Consider the following 7,333-nt stretch of genomic DNA (forward strand, 5'->3'; position numbering starts at 1 on the left):
TCTAGATATTTCCTAAAAACTCTATTCATCAAATCCATAAAGACTTCTAAGGCATTAGTCACTCTGATTAACATAACTAAAAACTCATAGTGCCCGTACCTCATACTAAATATAGTCTTTGCCACTTGCTTTTCCCTCACTTTTAGCTGATGATAACTAGATGACAGATCAATCATAGAAAATATTGGACCTCTAGCCAGCTAATCAAATAAGACATTAATCTTAGGCAAGGATATTTAGTTTTACTATTTACCTTATTTAGGTCTTTGTAGTCAACGCATATCCGTAAGGTAACTTCCTTCTTGTTGATGAATAATATAGGTGCTCCCCATGGAGACACATTGGGAAAAATAAAGCCTCGATCCACCAACTCCTGAAGCTGTAACTTCAACTTCTGAAGTTCCTTAGGTGAAATCTGATAAGGAACCTTAGCTATATATCAAAGTCGTACCCCAAAAAAATATCTATACAAAACTCTATATCATCTGTCTGGTAGTAAGGTCACTAACTCCTCAAGGAAGACATCTAGAAACTCTTGAACTACAGGGAACTACTCATAAATAAAGAAGAGAGACTCACATATCTAACAAATGCTAAAAATACCGGGCTACCTTTCCTCAAAAGCCTATACATTTCTATAGCGAAAATCAAACAAGATAGAATATTCCAAATTCATTTAAATATCAAGTTTCCACCATTCTGATATAGAGTCACATTTTTTAGATGATTAACCTAAGCCCATACCAACTCATCCATTCAATACCCAAAATAACATCAAATGTAAAAATGAACAATAAATTAAACCAACTATCCAAATTCTATATAAAAAACTCTAAATCACAAAAGCAAACCCTTTTAGCTAGTATTCTATCTTTTGTAGGTAGAACCACAGGCAAAAAAATATGTAATAATACGAAAGGAAAAACAAGAGAATCAAAAAATCACTCTGACATAAAAGAATGGTTAGTACTGTAATCAAAATATGATAAGGAGATGCAGAAATATAGACCATACCTGTCACAACATCTGGAGATTAGCTGGCCATTTACCATGTTAGCCGTGGATGGATTGGGGTTAAAGAAGTAGAACTATTTACACCCCACAAACTCATAGAAGGCTGACATTATGATACCAGACAAATATCTAGATACCAAAAGCCTCAGAATAAGGTTGAGGTGGTACTGTCCTCAACCTTCCCACTATCAGTTGCCTAGAACTATTACTCTCAAATCAAAACATTTATTAGAGCAACCCTAAGGACACTCAATAACTGTATTGACCATAGTGAAAACATTGGCCTTAACATAGAACACTATGCCTCCTGCCACACTACTAACATGATGAGACCCCACTAATTGAACTCCCAAAATTGGCAATACTTCCTTTATATAATATAAAAGAAACTACTATTGGTTCTCCCATCCTTTTAAACTTAGCAGGTCCAAACCTACATTTTATCCCACTAAAAGATATTGCTAGCTATCTCACTGCCAAACCTTTTCATATTTGTAGTCCATTATTTTGATAGAAACATGGTTTAATTTTTAGTGCATTGATTCTTTGGATTATGTAGATAGAAATTGATAGGTTATTTGACTCATTTATATATTATTTAAATTTATAATGAATTTCTAAACATTATCCAATTTTAATATAATTTGCTATGTAGCCATTTTTGCCTTATTTTGGATGTATGTGAAGACTTTTTTACTTTCCCATATGACTAAATATTTTGCAGTAATTTGAAACTAAAATTTATTTACTATAAATGAATTCTTGATCAAATATTATATTAATAGTTGATAAATTAATATTAGATTAATAATTTTATTTAAATTTGGAATATAATATTATTAGTTGATAAATTAATATTATATTAATATCTTTATTCAAATTTGGCTTTACTTACCATTTCCCTTTAAATATCTCTCTTCCTCTTCATGTATGGGTTGCACAAAAAGGAAAACTCCAGTAATTCTTTCATTCTTCTTTTCTTCTTTACATAATAATCTTAAGAGGAGAAACTTTGATTTTAATTTCAAGAGCTCTTTTCATTTTTCATTTGCTAGATCGAATTCTTGATTGGAAAGCTTTAAAACACAAAACCTTATAACATCTCTTGGAGTTCTTTAGTTTGCTTTCCTTCACTAAATCTTTACTTGTTGTTCTTTTAGCTTTCACCGTATATTTCTTTCTTAAAAAAATATTTATTATTTAGAGAAATATTGGTTGAGAATATTATATTAAGTTTTCTATATTACATCTTTTAAATCCATAAGGTTAATAAAGCAAGTATTTTTATTTTCGTTTAATGTGGAATAGATTTACATTAAAAATCTAATTCATTTTTTGTTTTGAAGAGTTAAAGTTTAAATCAGCAAAAATACATTTTTATTTAAAATATTATTCATATTTTTATCAAAATATAAATCTATCTTAAAGTGAGTAAATTTAATATTCCATTTTCTAGTTGTGAGGTGATTAAAATTAATTTTTAAGATCATCTCAAATATTGTGGATATTTTATTGTAAGATAATTTGAGCTTGTATTATTTACATCAAATTATATTTTTTATTTTTTTTTATTATTTGGTGAAATACTAATGTTATTAAGTTTTCTATTTTACATCTTTTAAATCCATTAAGTTACCAAAATAAGTATTTTTATTTTCTTTTACGTGCATAGATTTAGATTTAAAATATAATTCATTTCTTGATTTGAATAGTTAAATTTAAATCAGTAAGAATTTTTTTTTAAATAAAATATTATTCATATTTTTATCAAAATATAAATCTATCTTAAAGTGAGTAAATTTAATATTCCATTTGTAAGTAATGATGTGATTAAAATTAATTTGTAAGATTACCTCAAATATTTTGGACATTTTATTGCAAAATAATTTGAGGTTGTATTATTTACTTTAAATTGTATTTATTATTTTCTTGATCTAAGCCATTTGGCTTAGTGAAGTTTAAATTATAATTTGATTGGGTTGTACTCACCTGTGTAGAAGAGTACTTAGGTTGTAAAGAAATTTTTTGGTTTAAAGAAGTGAGCTTTGCAAGGTAAACTTGTTATTAGTGAATTTGAGCCCAATAGTTGGCTAGCATGAACCTATGTCAAATTGGAATCAAGATCGAACTACATAAAAATATTGTGCCTCTTATTTTCATTTCTTGTAATTATTTTTCTTTATCATTTTCATAAAAATAGTGTAATTTCTTATTCTTTAATTGCCTTCTTTTAATAAAAATTTAAAAAACCTCAATTCACCCCCTTCTTAGGGTGTCACAATCATCCAATAATTAGTATCCAAGCCTTGGCTTTTTTTTATTTTTGCTTAACATCCTAGAGTATATCCAAATATAAACTATGGCACAAGGTTTTCCTAAGGGTTCACTTCCTGAAGGACAATCTACTCATCGTCCACCATGGTTCGATAATCTTCCTTTTAATTATTAGAAAACTAGAATTAGCACATTCTTAAGAGGGAAAGACTCTTGTATGTGGCGTATTCTTACACTCCAATATCATACACCCACTAAAGAAATTAACGGAATTTGAATTGAAAAACTTTTTGATGAATGGACTGCATTAGAGAGGGAATTAGATGAGTTATATGCTAGGGCATGTAATACTTTACATTGTGCGCTTCTTCTAGAAGATTACATAAAAATTTTCATGTTAAATTTAGTAAAAGAAATTTGGGATAAATTAATTATAACTTATGAAGGTACTAGTGATGTTTGAGATGCACACATAAATAAACTTGTTCATGAATATGAATTATTTCATGTGTCTCCTTTTTAATCTATTTCAGATATGTATACAAGATTTATAAAAATAATTAGGACATTATATTCTCTTGGAAGAATATATAAGAATCAAGACTTAGTCTATAAAATTCTTAGAAGTATTCCCAAAGAATGGGTTGCTAAACTACAATTAGTGAGTCTAAAGATTTATCTACTTATCCACTTGATCAACTTGAACATATTATAGCTCAAAGGGATAAATTGTATAATCCTTCTAAGAAAAAGAAAGAGAAAGGTAAAATAGCTCAAAGGGATAAATTGGATAATCCTTCTAAGAAAAAGAAAGAGAAAGGTAAATCTATTACCTTACAGGTTGATGATAATGATGAACCTAGTTCATCAAGCTCTAATGAAGATAGCGATGAGGTGGCAATGCTTTCATGAAGACTTGGAAGCTTATTAATGAAGAAAAATCAAAGATATAAGAAATCCAAAAATTAAAAATTTCAAACTAAAAAATTTTTTGCATGAGAAGGGATTATTTGTTACCATTACAAGAAGCCTGGACATATAAGAGGATATTGTCCATTTCTTATTGATTCAAAGAAGAAAGAGATGGAGGTAGAGAGAAAGAGTGATAAGAAAGAAAAGAAGCATTTCAAGAAGAAGAAGAAGGATCTATAGGCCAACCTAGATTCAAATGAATTAAGTTCATCAAATGAAGAGGTGAACATTTGCCTTCTGGCAGGAGGAGAATTGGATCATGATTCTCAAGAGGAATGCATTCAAAGTAAAATCAGTGAAGGTATATGGTACTTGTACAATGGATGTTTATGACATATGACGGGCGATAAAACAAAATTCTCTATATTAGAACCATGTGATAAAGGATATGTCACATATGGAGATAATGCAAAGGGAATGATTATTGGCATTGGATCCATATGTAAGAACTCTATTACTTTAGAGAAAGTCTTATTTATTTCTATTTTAAAACATAACTTAATATCAATTAGTCAATTATGCGATAAAGGTTTAAATGTTTCTTTTTATGATTCATATTGCATTATTAGAAATAATGAAACTATTTTGCTTATAGGAAATAAACATAAAAATATTTATTTAATTGATTTAGAGAATATAGATAATGTCATTTTGAATTTACTTTGTATGAAATCTACAAATGATGATGCTTGGTTATGGCATAGAAGGCTATGTTATGCTAATATCAACATTTTAAATAAAATTTCTAAACTTGATTTAATAGTTGGTTTACCAAAAATTAATTTTCATTTTGATTCTATATGTGATGCATGCATTCATGTAAAACATAGGAAAAGTTCATTCAAAAGTAAAAAATATAGTTTCTACAAGTAGACCTTTAGAATTATTACACATGAACTTATTTGGGCCAATTAACACAACTAGTTAAGATGGTAAAAATTATGAATTTGTTATTGTAGATGAATATTGAAGATACATTTGGGTATTATTCTTAGCTAATAAAAATAATGCATTTGATGATTTTAGAAAATTTGCTAGGTATATTAAAATAGAATAAGGTTATTTAATTCATAAAATTCAAATAGATCATAGTGGAGAATTTGAAAATAAATCATTTGAAAATTATTGTGATGAAAATGAAATTAGACATAATTTTTCAACTCCTAGGACTCCTCAATAAAATAGTGTAGTTGAAAGAAAGAATTATACCATGATAGAATTAGCAAGATCACTGTTAGATGAATATAAACTTCCAAAGTATTTTTGGGCAGAAGCAATAAATATTATATATTATGTTACAAATAGAGTTTATTTAAAAAAGACCCCTTATGAAATATTTTTTTGGAAAGAAACCTAAGATTAGTCATTTACATATTTTTGGATGTAAGTGTTTTAATTTAAATAATGATAAGAATCCTTTAGGTAAATTTGATAGTAAGTCTAATGATGATATATTCTTAGGATATTCAAATTTTAGAAAATCTTTTAGAGTTTTTAGAAAATCTTTTAGAGTTTTTAATAAGAGAAAATTAATTGTTGAAGAATCCATTCATATAATTTTTTATTAAAACCCTATAGATTTAATAAGAAATGATTTGAATAATGGTGATATTGAAAATATAAAGAAAATAAATTTGGAAGAAAAGGATGATGATTAATTTCCTAAAGATTAGAGATATAATAAAAATCACCCAAAAGAATTAATAATTGGTGATCCTTCCCAAGGTGTTAAGACTACGAGAAACCTTAGGGATGAGGTAGAACATTCTACATTTCTATCATAAATTGAACCTAAAAATATATATGAAGCTTTACAAGAGAACTTTTGGATAATTGTTATAGAAGTGGAACTTAACCAATTTATAAGAAATGATATTTGGGAGATAGTCACAAGACCTCATGATCAAAATATAATTAGAACAAAATGGGTTTATAAAAATAAGCTAGATGACTCAGGAAATATTACCAGAAATAAAGCTATATTAGTTGCACAAGGGTACACACAAATAGAAGGAATACACTTTTAAGAATCTTTTGCACCTGCAAGATTAGAAGCCATTAGATTACTCATTGCTTTTGCTTATTTTAAGGAATTTAAACTTTTTCAAATGGATGTCAAAAGTGCATTTTTTTATTGGTATATTAATCAAGATGTTTTTGTAATTTTCTTAATTATGTATATAAATTAAAGAAAGCATTATATGGTTTAAAACAGGATCCACGTGCTTGGTATGATAGGTTAAGTAACTTTTTAATTGAACATAATTTAAAAAAGGTAAGGCAGATACAACACTTTTTATCAAAAATATTGGAGATGATTTAATTATTATATAGATTTATCACTACCAGAAAATGGGGCTATTGCAGCACTATTTTGGACCTATACCAGCGGTTTTAACCCCTACAATTTTTCTTGCAGCGGTTCTAAACCGCTACATATCCGCTGCAATTGCAATACGCTGCAATGACATTCTGCAGCGGTTTAGGAACCAGCGGGGTAGACATGCCGACTGTAGCAGCGGTTTTAACCGCTGCAAAGCTTCAGAATAGTGCCGGTTAAAAAATGATATCTGGAACTTTGTGGCCCCTTGGCCAGGACCTTAATAAGTTTCTTGGTCCACTTGGCCAGGACCTTAATTTCTTCTGTTACTTCTGGACCACCATCACCCATAACCTAAAAAAAATTATTAGCCTTTACACAAGTGTAAATATTAAATATTAAATAAAAACATCAAGCTTAAAGCTTACTGTTATTCTCAACCATTCATGAAATTTTTCATTAATAAGTTTCTCGACATCCCAAGTTGTAAGATGTGTGTGCGCGCGCCTCTTTCTTTTCTCACCATCTTTGAAATGTTCTCTTAATGGTATAAGACTATCACAATGACGTAGCACATATCTATGTGCTTGGGTTAATGATTTCTCATCTAGTACAAGTGAAGAGACCTTCCCCAATGAAATACCACCACTAGAGAACATAAACACATCTTCCTTTTCAAGTGATAATCCATTTGTTCTAATATTTTGGCTATACCCCTCCAAATATTTGGAACAAAATGAAATTGTCCTTCTA

The sequence above is a fragment of the Dendrobium catenatum genome, unplaced genomic scaffold (assembly GCF_001605985.2).
Source record: "Dendrobium catenatum unplaced genomic scaffold, ASM160598v2 fragScaff_scaffold_897, whole genome shotgun sequence".
In the NCBI taxonomy this organism is placed as follows: Eukaryota; Viridiplantae; Streptophyta; class Magnoliopsida; order Asparagales; family Orchidaceae; genus Dendrobium; species Dendrobium catenatum.